This window comes from Varroa destructor, unplaced genomic scaffold (assembly GCF_002443255.2).
Source record: "Varroa destructor unplaced genomic scaffold, Vdes_3.0 BEIS01000001.1, whole genome shotgun sequence".
Classification (NCBI taxonomy): Eukaryota; Metazoa; Arthropoda; class Arachnida; order Mesostigmata; family Varroidae; genus Varroa; species Varroa destructor.
The window spans coordinates 43246401-43264086 of NW_019211454.1; the positions used below are offsets into that span (position 1 = coordinate 43246401).

A 17686-nucleotide genomic window follows, 5' to 3' on the forward strand; every position below is an offset into this window, starting at 1 on the left:
GTGTCTCAAGGGTTCAATAAGTAATCCTTTCCATCAAATGTGAGGCCATATGTTGAATGCCAAATAACTAAATACATATATCTTCGCTATTATGCATATTAGTTAAATACCAGTCAGTTTGATGTTTCTTTTCGTGTTTCTGCTGCCGTAGAGAAAAATAGATAAGTAGAAAGCGCAGATATCATAACGATTAGGATTCCTAGCGAACACCGGTATCTTCTCATCCCGTAAAGGGTTACATAGCTGTGAATACCTCGTGAATCGTGCCTCCCACAGACATATCTATAGCACTACATATACCTTCGATTGCCTGTACCGACGTGACATCTCACTGTCACTCGTAATCCCGCATAATGCGTCAAGGTCCACAACTGGCCATCTACCATCACATAATTCGTATTACTAGCTTCGCTCATCGTCGCACTCGTTTTCTTTGTTTCTCAGTTGAAGTTGCTGCTGCCCCTTCTGCCGCCCCCCTGCTTCTTTTGGAAGATGAATGTTGACCAATGATGTCGATGTCGAATTAGGATCTCAGTGACCAACGAATCGTCGCTTGATGGGGCCACGTTTAGCTGAACCGGTGAAGCTCAAGTAATTTTATTTTTACTTTATTTTCGTTTGCTTGATAACTTCATATAATATTCACGTGGTAGTATTATTTGTAGCTTTAGTGGTCCTATTGTTATTAATTGATCTGTATTTTATTATTTTATACATGCGTAGGTACTGTCTGAATACCGAATAGATGTATATTATTTCGTTCAGTCGGATAAAGCGTGCTTCATTGGATTTGACCCTCTGCCAGCTTCTCGCAGTTCTCAATCCATCTCGATCACCGCAAGGGCTTACGACCGTCATTGTCGCACATCGTGCTATTAGTGTACATCGAGATACGCGATGATACGAGGGTGCGAGGAGGCTAGACCCGAATTGACCGCGGACAGCGTAACGAGTGACAAACTGGCGAGCCCACCGAAGAGGTCGTCCAGTATTGCCACTCCGTTTGATCGCTGTAGCTTTAAAGGGCAATCGTCGCCCGACGGCTGCGCGACCCCGTGGAGGGACTAGGGGATCATGGATGAAGGGGATATAGCCCAGAGCCGGACAATACCCTTTGCCTAACGTCCATTCGTCCAGTCTCCACATATTGCACTGGAATTGTGACACGAAAATTTACATGACGAAGGCAGAGTCGCCCGACCACACCGGGGTGCGAAGGTCACATTGTGAGACGTGCAGTGATACAACCGCTAAGTGATACCGCACTCTACCTTCTTTCGTATGCCTCAACACGCGCTATCAGCGAGTATATCTAATTCGAGTACGTAAACTTAATTCATTTATTGAACTGCGTTAGCCCTCTTTCTCTATGACCCATTCAAATATTCTATGCTGCGTCACTATTACTACAATCTCTATTATTATTATTATTATTATTATTATTATACTATAGATGTACCAGACAGGAGCCTAATTATATATATAGGTGCTTGAATGGTAAATAAAAGGTTCGGACGGAGCCTGCGCAAGCGATAATTGCGACATAGTGATATCTAATGGTTCATTATTTATGTTAAACCGTTCTGTTGATTGTTACTTTAGGTCGGGTAGTTAGTGGCGCACTGATGCAGTTAGGTCGAAGTCGGACTCAGCAAAGAAAAGAGGCCTTTTTGACGTCAGTAGAGATGACTTATATCTATGAGATTCTAATACAAACATTTCCTATAATAAATTGTGAACAAATATTTTATAACAGTTTTCGTTAAAAAATAAACTGTAAACCTGAATTTAACCAAAACATACCTCTCAATATACCAGTCAGACGGAATAAACACCACTGAATCTAGACATGTATTGAGCTTGTACGGCCGTTTGTTTTGGCGAAATCTTCCAAAGCACTCATGTTGTCGTTTAGGGAGATAATCAGCAGATATTTTGATATAATCTAGTTTTTTTTGAGATTTAGCCACCAAGTGAATTTGTCAAACAAGGGGTTAGGGAACCCTTGAACAATTCATATTTGGGCCAACAACATTTAACATTTTATCCCTCTCCTATCCGGAAGGTGCGTGACTGCAAATATTGAAAATGTACGTGCCTCTCACAAGTTGAACTCGAAACGATACTGAGTAACTTGCAAACATCTACACTGAGCTATAATTCTTTATTCATTCTCAATAAATTTTAAGTAATTTATCGTCGAGCAATCGTCACTGTATAAATACTACTTGCTAATCTGTCGTTGTATACAGATCTCTAGCCCCTAATCATTTTGTGAAAGCCATCATTTGTCATACTCTTCTAATATTTGATAGGTTAAAATTACAAAACAATTTTTCTTTGCACCGTAATTGAATAGCTATCATAAGGGAAATGCTTCACAGCTCAAAGCTTAAATAAGGTTTTAGATTAAAACTATGGATAGGTTGTGCTTATATCCAGGCTAAATGTCAAACAGGAGTGGCAACGAAGCATCTCCTGTATCTATCACCCATATACACACACATTAATGAATAAGCAAGGTCTCTTATTCTGCTTTGGAAAGCGCCCAAACCTTGAGTACTTACTTGCTAGAACGGTGGACTACTTAAGCATAGTTGTCTTCGGATGTTCTACTTTTAAGATTTGCTTCGTAAGTTACATTGAGCTTTGCCTTTTGGGATAACTGCCGAATACACAGCAAAGAGGTCTCATCCGTCGTACACATCCGTTCGTGGCTTCCCAATGACCACTGTCCATACGTATTCACTCCCCACCCACCTGACTGACCGGAGGAAGGGTTCACTCGTCAATGCTGCCCAACTCCCACGCACCACCATCTACTCACTTTAACTTCCGGCAGCAACAGCAGTAGTAGTACATGTGGTAAAAAGTACCACCTCAACACTCAGTTGACTTTCCTGTTGTAGCCTGGCCGTTGCACTCCCAATGCCCCAATGCAAGTCCTTAGCAGCTGCAGTGCCGACGAGGAATCATATCTTGTCCTGGGTTTAAGCTAGGCCTTCTTTACAGGGGCGATTAAAAGATGGCTCTTTTCTCTTGTGCTAGAATTTACCCTAGCAATACATAGAATAGATGTGGTACATGGCGCGGCACTCGAAGACAACCAGGGCACCCGTACCTACCGCTTCCCGCACTTTGCCCTCTTTAAGCCAGCACAGAGATATCGGTCTAATCCCAGATGTCTTCCCCCGTTCGAAGTCCTCATGCCCAGGTTATTCTTCGCCTCCTTTCCTTCCTACCCTCGTTTTTTTTGGTGTAGGCCAGACTTCATCATGACTTCCGGTGGCCAGTCCGACGCTGCTATTGCTCCTGCCTTAGATGACGACTAACGACACCACTTCGTTCATTGAGATTCGCAATTGCTTCGCTGTGAGTTTCAATGTTTGTTAGCTTATGATGCCGCAGCCAGCTGTAGGACCGAAACGAAATGTGTCGAGTTTTACGTTCGGTATGGCTGTTACGAATCCCATCGGCGGACCGAAAACTAACTGCTTTTTCTGGTGTTTGTATCCAGCTTTCTCGCCACTGCAGCGCCGTTTTTCTAACAACAATTTTGTTCGATTCGTTCTATTTCCCCTCTCCCTTCGTCGTGAGACTACGAGGGGCAATAGCCCTTGACGACCGTGAGAGAGGAGTCATTGTACATCAATAAACATATCGTTGTCATCGTTTTTCGAGCGACAAAAGCGAAGGCATCCTCATCCGACAGCGGAAACGAACGAGAAGCGAAGCAGTTGGTGGGATGGATATCGTCAGGGCGTCTCTGAAACTTATGCGACGGTACGGAAAAATCGCGCAAATACAGAGAGGCCCCAAAACAAGCCGGATACAGTGGTGTGGAGAAATAGGCTGAGGAACGGCATTGATATAAGAAGTTGTTGTACTATTATTATTACTACCGATAAGAGGGCTAAAAGCAACGGGCGTGCACTCTAATCCCTCCATCTAAAGAGAAGTAGCAATCCGCCAGAAGGCCACGCGCAGTTCTATACACAGTTTTCTTCGTCTTCTCGTTGTTCGCTTGCTGCTACTGCCGAAACTGCTGGCGACGATACAGTCGATCGGCTCGACTAGGTCTTCTCCTCGAAGCTCTGAGAGGCGATAGGCAAAGGCGGGGGCCAGCCTTTTGTCGGTGCTTCACTTTTCTTCCCACTACTGGACGAGGTTCCCCTTGCTCTTGCCGCCGATGCCGCAACCGCTACTATTTCTTCTGTTGCCCTTTGCTACTGGTGTTGTTATTGTCGTTTCTGCCGCTACTTGAACGACACCAATACGATTGATGAAGGTTGCAATCAGCTGCTTAATGAGATCGGATTGCTAAGAAGCAAACACTATGGATCACACAGCCCTAAAGAAAGCGTCAAATCGCTCTCAAAGATAGCGCCAATCAAACACATCGCACGCGTCACGTACGCATACAAGTATATGCGTACCCACGTGAACTCACTGAACGACTGATTATACACACAACGAATAAATGAAAAGCTACGAGAACCCAACTGCATATTCATCCGTTGTTAGTGGTGTTGTTACGTGCTTGAAACACGCACACGTATAAGCGTCAAGGATATAGCTCGCGAAGAATTCAAATACTACAAATCGAACACATATACAGGGCCGAAACTTTTAGATACGAATGCCGAAACGATCGGCAGGACACTGCAGGATGTCTTCCTTTACTTGCTTTGCGAGCTCTTCCATGGTATCCCCCATTCCTGACCCGTTGTGAGTCATCGCTAAGCAAATAACCAACATTAGTTTTCTTTTTATTGAACATATAGCAAGGTAGCTAGATAGACAGACGCTCAACTCGAGATCCTGTTTAGGCCTATGTACACATGGCGCGAGTCAGCGTGTTCGTAAGGTGCGCACAATGGCTTGCCTGAGCTTATTTTACTCGTAGAATTGTGTGTTGGTCAAATCACCATTACAATAAAGATTGCAACGTTTCTATGTAGGACCAGCTAAGCCCACTTTAGCAGCCACTTAAAGCCGCCCCGCCAATACCCTATTGCTTGTTATTTAGATACAGTATTTTGTCCAGCATGCCGTATCTGCTGGCCCCACCCTTCGCCTTGGCCCCATTTGATTTTGTTAGCCGAACCACATGAATGCCCGCTCGTTAGTACGTTGTTTTTTCGGTGACCCAATCGTTTGTCGTGACTTCATTCATAGGACGCAATTGTGCCATTTCCTGCATAACGTTCCGTATGTAATCCTACGTATGTAATCCTATGGGGTGCACGTGCATTCTGTTAACGGTGGAAATCAAAATAAAAATAACTGATAGGTGTTTTATTGCTGCTATAGTGGAGAATGTTGTAAATATACAATTTGATAGATAGGTCGAATACATGCACATGCAGGGAAATTGTCACATAGCCTTGTATCCGTGCTAAGTCTACTTTTGCAGGTTTTATGGAAGCAGTTGCTTTGCGACTATGTGTATCCCGTAAAAGGCCTGTAACCCTACAAGTGCTAATTGCGCTATTCTGCTACACCTGTCACACTTGGTACGCTGGTATGGGACAATAATTGAAAACTACTTGTTTTTTAGATAACGCTCGCTTAGTATGTGCAGCTCCAGGAACCACTTGTCGCCATCATTTCCACGTTTAATTGTTTGTAGCACGAGAAGCACAGCCGTATTTACACTTAGCTTTGAAAAAAACTATCACACCTATGCAGGGTTTTCGAAAAGGGAGCGCTGCACCGGATCGCTTAGGCAAATAGGAAAATATCGGTAAGTTGTAGCGATAGTTATACCGCGACACAGCATAAAATGCCTGGGAGTGTTCTATCGAAACGTATATTCTGTGGCAGTAAGACTATCAGGTCAATGATTCCGTACTTGGCGATTCCAATACAAACATCATCTTGTCCTCGATGTGTACCCTTGTTTCTTCCTGCAAAACTCGTTTGTTACAGAATAACGCTATCTATAAGCTGGCAATGCAGTTGCTTAGTGTACGTGACATTGCATCAAAGCTGTAGAGAGAAGGACTGCGCCGTAGGGCCTGCGTCCTGCGAGAAACCGAGAGTAGGAAGGGAGGCAGCGTCTTGATTGCCAGGCCGTTATCACTTTGACATCCCAACACACGCACGCACCTTTTCTTTCTGTTGTTCGCATTAATAGTTTAGCCGAATTGCCGGTTTTAATATTACCATAAAGAAGTACTCCTGCTGTGCAGCAAACCGACGGGGTTATGCGCCATTCAGTAACGATGGCAACCACAGAAGGACTTGCAACGATAACGGATTTGGTTATTCGGAGTTGAAGCTTCGGTGGGGAGTTGCTATTTATGACGGTGCAAAAAAAAGGGGATTACCAAAATTCGAAAAGCGGAGATCACACGTTTTTTTCGAAGAAATCGATATAACCACACAAGCAACTCAGGCTATCAGCAATTTCAGTGTATGTAAAAGATTCGTCTTGGTCATTATGTTCGGTCTTTTCCGAAGGGGGACAAGCTAGACAAAGGTTAGGCTGCCAATCTATTACCGAATTGGCATAGTAGTCTTGTATATCATTTTCTCTAAAAGCGCAGGTCATCGAGAGCAGCTTCGCTGGTTGGTTTCCGGCTTCCTCCGACAAGCAGACTCACAGTAGTGTGCGCCAGCTGTTTACTCGGCTATGCTGTGAGAAAGCAGCGGCCGGCTGCCCATGAAGGGCAATTTTGGCAGGAGCACGAAAGAAAGACCGCGAGGTGGACACCGAAGGAAGAAGGACAAATCCGACCAACTCAACTCGCAAACCTGGTCCGTTCAGTTGTGTAAGCGATACACACAACTCTACAAGCGGCTCTAAATCCAACGGCAAGCACCTCCAGTTCAGTAAGCCTATTATTCTAAAATAAGCTCACTTAGTCTCTAGTTAGCGCTGTCTCAGCAAAGGCAGAGAAGATAGCCCTCAATCAGGTCAGCTGATTTCCAGGAGGTGTAAGAAGCTTCACTCTATTTGATTGGCCGGGATTTTCAAGAGGCTAAGCTATCTCTTAGCTCCCCGTTTACCCGCCGCTTCTTCTCGTCTCATCTCTCCCTCATTATCGCTCTGCCTACCTTGCTTGCGAGCTTGTAAAACTTCGTCATTTCCTTCACTACGCGGATATCTGCTGACATCACAACAAAGCCTAGACAGAGGTTACGCGCCATCCTGGAATGTCATCGATGGAGTTTTCTCATGATTCAGAGAGAGCATTGCATGTAATACTACTCCTCGGCGTTTCGAACTCGTTGCCAACGAAGGTAGCCGTTCGTAACACGGGCGATGGCTTCCAGCATCGCTAAATGCGTAGCATCTTACCAAAAGGCAAAGGAAAACTGTAGAAAAGTCTTACAGTTCCGGCAGGATTTAGTAGGGTGCAGAGATTTTCTGAGCGTAGGTGTGGATGTCACGGAGTGGCAACGGCTCAGTATCCGTGACGTCGCAAGGGCCATAGGGAAAAATTAATTGAGCACTTCTCTGTCCCCCTCTGTCTGTGGACGGAATCGCTCAGCATGATATGCCTTTTCTCCGTTATGCCGCGACCGGCAACAGGAGAGAACGAAGGCGAGAGAGAACGTCGAACTATAACCTCCCAATTTATGCAGCTGTGCGCGTCACAGCGTTGCTTGGTCTGCTGTCAGCTGCTGTTAGAGAGCTACCCATGGGACGGAAGGCGTGCCGAGCTTCCGTAAACTAAGGTCTTCCCTAACAAATCTGCCGCGGAAGCCGGCTGTAACCGTTGTCGACTCAAAGATTACGCCGGCTGTGGCACCGACAATTTCGTGTCCAAATATCCGGGAAGGCAATCCAGTGATATTGATGGGAGTCACCTCCGGTACTTCGGTGACTCACGTTGCGCCATAGGACTTCGCCAACACCTCAATAAAATTTATGCTGTGTGGAGACCTCTTACTTCGTGACACCCGCTTATGTGTACGCTGAAAACTGTGGTGCATTACGGTGCCATGCAATGCGGTCCGGTAAGAGCACTGGTCTGTGTTCGTATAGCATTGTATAGCGGTGACGCACTGCCGTTCATTTAATAAAGATCTTAACTATAATCCCGCCACCGCTGGTCGCTCGAGCGATTTTATATACACCTTACAAAAAGGCCGAGAACGGTACATGATGTGGGAACCAGTCGATAGCGGAAGCTCCGTTCGACAACATGGTCTGGCGTCGGTCGACCACCCCCAAAGCCTACACCAGTCCCCCTCCATCTTATCCCGTTTGCCTCTATAGCAGGGTTTGGGGGCCTAGCTGGCGAGTTTAGCGACCAGTTGGGTTTGCCGCGGATGGACCTGGGAGCTATATAGAAGATGACCCGGACCGAGGATAAGGCGCCTCGAGAACCGGGAGATATGGGATTGCGATGTTCGAGGAGGGAAGAGAGGTTCGGAGGTTCCGCGAACGAGGGTAGGCTAGATCGACGACAGCGGGGAATGGTGAGCGACGCAATAGCATCATCCGCTGCGGTATTAGAGGTTCGAGGGGGAAACAGGCCAACAGTGTGGAAAAAAGTTGGGGCGTGGTAGAGTAATCCATGTGTTCTCTTTTGGCCTCTGTAAATCCCGTTTTCGCCTGCAGCCACCTTTGCTGGCCGGTGAGCAAAATATCTCTTTCAACGTTTCCCGCCCAATTTTCCCCGTCGTTTTTTGTTCTACTACACGACTCATTCCAACCATTTCCTGCAGTCTTCTTCCTCTTTGGAACCAGCCAACAACAAGGTAAGAGCTAACTCCTTCATTACTATCCTCTATTGCACTCCCGCCGCTGTTCGTTGCGGCCGCCCTGCCGACCGCCTCGTTTTACGTAGCTAAACCTTTAGAAGTTTTAAGGCGCAGTTGCCTTTTCTAGAGAAACTGGTCATGCCCATCACGCTCTCTGCTTAGGGTAAACACAGCAGTCGTTAGGTGGATCATTCAATTGCCGTTTCTTTTTATGATACTCAAGGCTCTAAGTCGCTTTTTTTCTGGTTTGTCAGTGCTGACAGAATTAGCCGGTCCGATACGATTAGTGTAATAAAATTATGGAAATAAAATCACCATGAAAATTGGAGTAATACGTAACAATTCGAAATCGTACTTAAGCGAGAGAAATATACCAAAGTACGAAAATCTAATGTTGTACAGACAAACAAACAAACAAACAAATCCTTTTAAGCTGTTGGTAGAAGTTGTTCTGTAAATATCATATATACGCTAGTTTCCCTTATGTTTTTGGCTAGTTATAATTTACACTATAATGTTCGTAAACATGAACAAAAATAATCTTGAAATTGTTTCATCTATGCAGTTCCGTAGGCGTAAATTCAGTGCATACCTAGCTAAATTTAGTGAAGCACCAATAACGGTGTCGCTGATCAAAGCAAAAGTACTACGCTAGGTACAAAGCGCTGGGCCTATTCGGAGATGCCATAAGCGAAAAGCACGTCGAATAACGGAAACAAAGACCGAGGTCGACAACCCGTCGATTTCGCCGATAGCGCGAACGTACTTGCGACGCCAGGACGACAACACAAAAGTGGTAGGATATGAAGTGAAGGTGAAAATTCCCTTACTAGCAAGCTCATATGGTAGATTTATTCAAGCGTCATTTCGCCCAACATGCAGCAGTAGCACGAAATGCTGCCCACGGTTTGATTGTGAATCGCCTGTACTAATTACAGTGAACAAAGTCTCAAATCCTTTACAAATTCATGTTAAATCAGAATTTGATTTTATTCTCTGTTCCAGGTGAATGTCACACAGAAACGGGACATACAGCCACAGCGACAGAAGCACTTGAGCTACATGTCTGTCGACTTCTACGCTACCTAGCTAGCTAAGTTTCTCAACTCGTCAAACTTCAACATTTAGGTAAAATTTAAGCCCTTGGTAACTGTCGTTCGGTTTATCAGTTCTGCCTCTGTGTCCAGGTAAACATTACCATCAATAGGTTTTGTCCCCATAGTCAACGTATTCGCAGACTACATTACTTATTTCGATAACTTATTACTGATGTCGCTGACGATACCATTGCCAAGCTCCACTCTATCATAAGCAGCAATCCGTACCACAACTGTCATTGATACTACTGGTACTACAAGCAACCTAGGATTACCTAGTCAACAGGGTGCGCGTCAGCGTCAATTCGTTCGTTGTAAAGGAATGATGGGATTTGCGGGAGAGGAGCGTAGCGTAAGGCAGGGTAAAATAAATTGGCCGGCTAGCAACCGCACCCAGCTCCGAAGCCAGCAAACAGACTGTGCAAAAAACTAGTTACACCTGATTAACGAGCGGTATTCGTTTTAATTTGAGGCAAGCCATCAGACCGAGGCCGAGTCCTAAGGCTCTGGAAGCCGGCCGTACTCGTTGCCCCCTGGGAACCGAGCAGACAAGCCCGCTCTCGATAAGCCAGCTTGCCCTCCAACTGCACTCTACACTGTTTCACCGACTGGCACACTGACACTGAAGCACACGCCCACACGATGCTCATACGCACACATTCGTACATAGGCACGCAGGCAAGTTGACTAGCAGGGAGATGCACATTAAATTTCCTCTCCCAACTTCTACCACAATATCACTATCTCTTCGGCTTGGGTATCCAAACCCTCGTTCCCGCCGTCGCCCCCGAGTCCCCTCACACAAATACACTCGAGTACCGCTGCCGTTACCACCGGCAGTATCCACTTACAACCGATGTAACGCAATTCGCGCCGACGTTGTTCCTATTGCATCCCACTCTGTCCCCTCGTTTCGTTCGTTGGCCCGCCGTCTCGAAATCCTTCAGCTTCGTGGACCGAACCAACGGCGCAGCCTAGAGGGAGCCACTCAAGGAAGACTGCTTTAATTAATAATACACTGCGTCACGAATAAGATAGATTATTACTACAGAGGGATGCGAGGTTAACACGAATAGGATCATTCATATGGCTGCTAGTTTTGGCCAGTCGCTCAGTTGCTGTGCCGATTTTCCGCCTACCATTTTCAAGCCTGCTCTATAGTAATTCCTTCGTTCCTCAGCTTATCTGACACTCGCTACATATTTAAAGATCGCGAGGACGTCGGCTAAGTCGAGTCTGGCTGAACCGAAACCATCCCGCTGTCGCTCTCAGTTTGAATCTTCGAAGTGGCCGAACGATGCCCCGATGAGGCGGCACAAGACCAACGGAGTCTATTCGCACAAGCAGTTTCCCTGCACAGGATACAGGCAGCGCACGCGATGTCTGCCCGCCTGGCTGATTGATCTGTTTTGTTTATCCCTTGGGGCCTGCTCTGAGCTTAGCGACCGTTCGCAAGTGTCGGTAGTCGGACAGAGTCGTCGAGACTACAAGATGTTATATAGATGATACATATGTACGTCTACACATTCGGTGGTGGTCAGTTGTCAGTCGATCTAGCATTGCAAATATATCTGTGTATGAAACGTCTACAGATGGCAATTAGTATGTGGAGCCAAGCTTATTCTGTTAGTGGTTGAAACTTTTGGTTATACAGAGCTGTGAAACGACTGACCCATTATTCTGGCACAATCAAAATGTGTGATGTATTCGATTTGTCTGCCTATATGCCTGTCTGTACGATATGAAGGTACACGAACAACTTTAGTGTGTACGGAAAATCTACTCTGGATGTTTGATAACAGCGTTAGTAAGGGGAACGAGACTTAATTCCCAATTCTGCTGGTCGTCCTCAAGTTGAATCAACAGCAAATATTCCAAACCCTTTCCAATAGACAATGGTTATCTGTTTATGCGTGAATGTGTAGATATAACAAACGAAACACGAAGGAAGGAGCACTTGTTGGACATATTAGCAGAGATAAAAACATTTTTTCTCATTAAAGTCTTTTGGACTCTGCGGCTGTTCACTGCTCCTGCTGTTGCTGCTACTGCTACTGCTAATGCTGCAATGTGTAGCTGGTCACGCTATCAATGGATAATGAGCAACAGCTTCGGTAGCTACAAAGGCAGCCCGCTTTCCACGATTTGGTGTAACATCACGTTCACCATTATGCCTTATTGAAGCTACGTATTATATCCGTTGCTTTTGGTTTATCCTGCTCTTACCGAACAGCTGAAGCACCAGCAGGGCTAACAGTCGATATGTAGTTATGACGCCGGTATAAACGTGCGCCGCTTGCGCGTTTTGTACACTCCCGGTCAAATCGCATTCAATAAATTCCATGTTAAGCCTTCCAACGAAGGATTCGGGGCATTCATTGCGTCGGGCGTCCGCTCCGCTCGATGGAGAAATCGCTCGTTGGATTTTTCGATGCCGAACTATAGGCTGCCAAATGTTGATCGCCCCTTACGGGAGCATCAGTGGGCAACATTGGCCGCTCTCCTGTTTGGTGGCCCAGTAGACAACCACCATTCTCTCGGCCATGGGGGGTTCAGCCAGGCGCAGTTGAAGCCGAACGGCCAGTAGCCGGGCCTTTAGCGTCACCGCACTTCGCTCCAACCCAAGCGGTTTAGCAGGAAACAGAGAGGGCCCGAAGACTTTTGCTCTGTGCCGCTATCGACGGAAGGGTCCGTCGGTGAAGCGATGCGCTATGGGATAGAGAGACATGAAGTGGCAGCAGCCAATGATGTGGCCCACCGCCATGCGCGGCCGCTGCTGCCGCATGAGTATATGTGGTCACTTTGAATTCGACGCACGGTTCTGGTCTCCCCGTCAATCAAGAGGCGAAACGAAGCAAAAAAGACACGGACTAGACACACTGAAAGCTGATGGATAAAACAGAGATAGAAAAGCTGCAACTAGTGCAGGTTGGAGAGTGCATGGATGGAAACAATTGAAGGTGTACACCGAAATAAAGGGGCCAGAATAATGGGGGCAAATACCGGGCGGGGGAGGAGTCGGGTGGCAATAATTTGCCTTGGTGGGTTTGTCCGTTTGTTAGTGAGATATCCGCCCAAGAACAGATACAAAAATTGCTGGAGACGGTATAGCTCTATAGAGATAAGAGGGAGAAAGAAGTAGTAGTCAGGCAGAGAGTCTCACAGGGTCAGTGATAGGGTCTCGGCTTTAGAAGACATGGCGATGCCAGGTACCGTCCGATAGAACTACGGTAGGACTGATATGGCCGATGGGCGGTGACGGTAACGTCTCCAGGTGCGTTATATTATGCTTCTGCTGCTACTAATGCTGCGTCGGGTAGTCACTCAATAGTGGCTTTTGTTTCAATACCTTCTCTATACTGAAGACCTGTCTTAGGTCTTTCGACACTCGGTTGATAGGAGGCGAATGACGTTGTTGTATTGTTGTTATCATTATTATCATGAGGTGGCAGTGATGGTGGTTAGCATATTGCAATAATATGATGAAAGCGAGAGATATGATTCTATTGCGATGAACTATAATGATGACAAGAGTGTTGCTGGTAAGGTGATCAAAGCCGGTTGTCCTCTGCTCTACTGCAATCGCTATTGTTTCCGCTGTGGTCATTATCGTGACCACCACGGACGGCGCCGCTGACGCTGCACTTGTCGCGACGATTAGGTGGCTATATATAGTTGCATCTTGGCGGTATGTGAAGGTTTACGGAGCGTGTCTTCCCTCTAACCCGGCGAGCACTCGTTGTTGTACGATGATGGCGATGTTGAGGTGGAAGGGGTCGAGGCACCGGTATGATCGGCTCCGTAAACATACCGAGCGTATGGGCATCGGTAGTATTTATCACACTTTGTAATATTGCCGCGTTAACTGATGCCTTTTATGATCATCACCCATAAACAGCGTCGAATCTCTTGCTGTTGTGCTTTTATTAGATCTCTTGTAATGAGCTGCGAATAGTGGGCCATTGTGATTATTATTGTGTGCTAGAATTGTTGCTGGTTCTGCCCGCTGTTAAGTGCTAAGGGGATATGTCAAGCAATGTACTACAGTGAACGTTATTTATAATAACCATTCCTCGAAATCTAATACTATACTTCTTAGTTTGTTCAAATACACTTGTATATAATACGTCAATATATGGGATACATAATAAAGGCTGCTTGAAAGCAAGTCTGCTGCTTTGTTGAAGTCCCTATGAGCACACATGCATGCACATAACGGCATACGTGTCCGGCTTTAATACTCTGAGCGCTATACTGCTTGCGGGTCCCTGAGACCTGATTGTGTGTATGCTGTACTCTCGAAAGCATACTGTTCAGGGAAACATATGAACATCTGCGTGAACGGATATACTTAGACGGACGTGCTTCTTTCAGGTAAAGAAAACTAGCAGCTTCTATCTCAACTCTGTTTTGCTAAAGGAGTCGATGATGCGGTGGCATAAACAGACGACGACAAGCTAGTTGCTTGGTTCTGTCGTCGTTGTCGTCTGCTAATTAATGTCATTGTCGTGGCCCCCCTCCCGCGAGGAGTGATGGCCGAGAGCAGCGGAGGCGAGGCCGATGGCGGGGGCCTCGCTGCAATTACAAAGACTCGACCTCCACTCCCCTGGGAAAACTTCAGTCTGTTTGTTTAGTCGCCCTGATTGCCCGTTATGCTTACTTTCCGCGGCTCCGTTTACCTCAGTCCTATTGCCACAGCTACAGCTTGCAACGGGTCAGCGCATCGCGCCCGGAGAAAATCGTAAAAATTTGAATAGATCACAAAAGCGCAAGCGCATACTACCCCATCTGCAGAAGAATAGCAAGCCGTTCGCCATAGTTGAAACTGTTTTTGCTTCTACTTACTTTATATTCATTGTCATTCATCAGCCAAAGTGTTGTTTGGTTGAATTATAATATGGCCGGTTATGAGCGGGTACGAATGCCCTTAGAGGATTGTTGGGAAATCCCCAATAAACTCTCTATCAGACGTACCTGCATACCTAATAATGCTTTTGTTTAGATAAACATTTAACGCAGATATCTTTTAGTATATCAAGCAAGCATGAAGCACAATACTATCCCTTAGAAAGTTACATAGTAAATTTATTTCTAAATATTGATCTATCAAAATATTCGTGCTGGAACTATAGAAGTGCCGCTATTAAATGGAACTAACAACGTCAAGCGCTTAGTCAAACTCATTTTATACAATACGTAACCGCATTCTCCTAGCAGCAGTGGCTGTTATGGTAAGAACTATATGAGTGGCTCGAATACGTATGAAGCCCGGTAATTGCCATATATAAGGTATCTCAACAGCCTCCTATGTTCCTTAGTTCTTTGTAAAAAGTTAATTTGTTTCTTTCTCAACCGTTTTACTGGCCATCAAGGATATTTCTAGGGCCGACACACACTATAGCTGAGGTGGCCTATATCGCACACAAGGCTTATCATGTTTTATATGACAGCTATATGTACCATCTCGTTCAGTATTCTGGATTGTCACTCGCTGACGCAGCTTCTGTGATCGGTAAATCAGACAAACCTTGATTGGTATTAAGTCAATCATTTTTGCAGTTGCTATGCTGGCATCCACTAACAGCACCGCTAACGCGATCAACAACAGTATGCTAGGAGGCCCTTTCATTGTCGTCCCTTCGTCCACCTTGTCTTATGATGATTCGTGCTTTTCCCTACACTGCCTTTAGCGCTCCCCAAGAGGGTGTTAATGGCACCGAGAAACTACAAGCTTTCTCAACTCTTAGGGCTCATAGTGGACCGAGGAACAGAAAGTTGGGTCCTTGTAGTAAGAGGGGCCAGAGCCATTGTTATTTCTTGCGACAATATTCTTCTCTTTGTCCTTGTTGTTGCTATGCCCCCCATTTCGCCAGAGTATGCTTCAGCAACAACGTTATAACGTGAATCCCACTGTCCCCACAATCCACGCTTTTACTAGCATCGCCTCTTCCTTCTCGCGGAGCTATGTTGAAGCCGGGCACTATATCCTTGGTTCACTTCCTTTTCTCGCTACTGAAAGATGAACCAACGCGCTTTGAGTAGACCACAAGCAGACGAGCGGCCCGCGATGGTTGAAACTAGTGAGAAGCGGTGATTTAGGGTTGATGGTTGCTTACTTCTGAGTGTCTGCAAGTTTGCCCAATGTTTTGCCACACCGCAACATCAAGTCAGAGATCGTTTCGTTTACCAAGCAACGACTGCATTTTCCTAACGTGGCTATGACCCTCTTTCTCATCGGATGACATGCATACATACGAAACAGAGAAGGGAATATTCAGCGTGGAGCAGATGACGAACAAAGCGCTTCGGTGCGTTGGGGTCTGTTTTACCCCTGTCTATACTTCCCCCACTTCGTCTCATCTTTCTCTCTCTTTCTTTTTCTCGCTATGGAATATTTTTCACATTTGCGAGTATCACTCTCGGAACCAAGTATACATATACACTGTATATGGCTTCCCCTTTGGCTCAGCATTACGCGGGGTCAAGCTATAGTCAGCGAAGAAGTAAAGATCGACACTCTGAAAAGGATCCAACCATCAATCAAGCTGACTGCGAGCCTAAGGGGTGATCACGCCCTCTTAGACCATCCACAACCCTGTGCTCATTGTGTGGTAGTCAGTTTCAATGTACTGTGCCACATAGAAGTATAGAAGACACACTAAAAAACCTGTGTCCATAAACAAACGATTAACTAGGAAATATTAACTTTTGTATTTTTTCTATTAGCCTAGATCCTATAGATCTTTAATTGTTGCTTACTACAACCGGTTCTACTATTATCATTGTTCTGATCAAAATTTCTACATTGTGTCTGGTGTGACAAAATTGGGCCGGTTTGCATTAACTTTGCTATCGAATTTAAAAGAACTCTGCTTTATTAGCACATATCTATACTATAGATTCTAAAGTTTCACCGACATTGTTTTTGTTGTGTGATCTCAAAAAAGACTGCAAGAAAAAGTAGAATCCATTCCCTTATTATCGCTGATACTTTGTTCGCTAGGTAGACTCCATCTCGCGACATAGGATCAATCCGAGACATTAAATTCCAAGGCTGCACGTGCTATTTCATATAGCTACTAGCGCTACTAACATGACTCCCAAACACCGCCCCAAAGGTGCTCTTGGTGGACGATCGGGATATTAATTTCAGAACATATCGTGATACTGATCACAATGGTCCTCCCGGAGGTCCCATACCCCAGTAATGTTTTCGTTCATGATACTTGCGATTATGACCAGAGTTGTTGCATGTCTTATCGGTCAAGATATGAGCTCCTGCGCCTATCTGCGAGTGCACTTGGGTAGTAAATGTGAGGGAAACAACATTTAGATGGAGCTCGCAGTTTCCGAGTGAGTCTGCCTCAGTGAGTTCAGAATAAAACGTCGTTTGTGCAGTCGTCACGTTGACGATTTGGTCCTACTGGCATGGCTGAGATAGTGTTGTCCCTTGAGTTGAGTTGGAGGTTGAGTGGAAAGAGATGAAGCGCCTCTATTCACCTTCATTCTGCTTCGGCTTTCCTGCTTCAGGTTTCAGGCCAGTTGGTTCTAAAGCGGCACTTGCCTAGAGCTTTCAGCAGGGGTCTGTAACTGAAATATCGGTTTTTCGATATGGGCGCCGTGTACGGACGCCCAGTCGGTCGTTGGTGGCAGAATTTGAGTGGTAGCGGGCGCCGCAGCAGGAACGATCGCCACTGGATTGCTCCGAGCAAACGGTGGTCATCTTACAGGGTACCTACTAACTCGACAGGATGCTGGGATGTCGCTGGAACCGACCAAACAACTGGTCGGCTAGACGAGTTTTGCGACCAATCAGTCCCTAAGTCCATGTGAAATGGTTTGCTGGACAAAATCCGAAGGATGACAAAATG

General features: G+C 45.8%; 1 protein-coding gene across 7 annotated transcripts in view; it reads left to right on the forward strand.

The window, feature by feature from the left end:
• LOC111255269 (irregular chiasm C-roughest protein-like) overlaps positions 1-17686 on the forward strand; it is a 165251-nt gene that overhangs the window by 45579 nt on the left and 101986 nt on the right. For 2 of the 7 annotated variants that reach the window (XM_086985753.1, XM_086985759.1), the window contains 3 exons: positions 445-591; positions 806-1321; positions 9724-9846. The exons of 3 other annotated variants lie outside the window; for them this stretch is intronic. The gene's annotated coding sequence lies outside the window, so the exon portion shown is untranslated. The remainder of the gene's footprint in view (positions 1-444; positions 592-805; positions 1322-9723; positions 9847-17686) is intronic. 2 more of the 7 variants (XM_086985772.1, XM_086985765.1) reach the window with 1 other exon arrangement.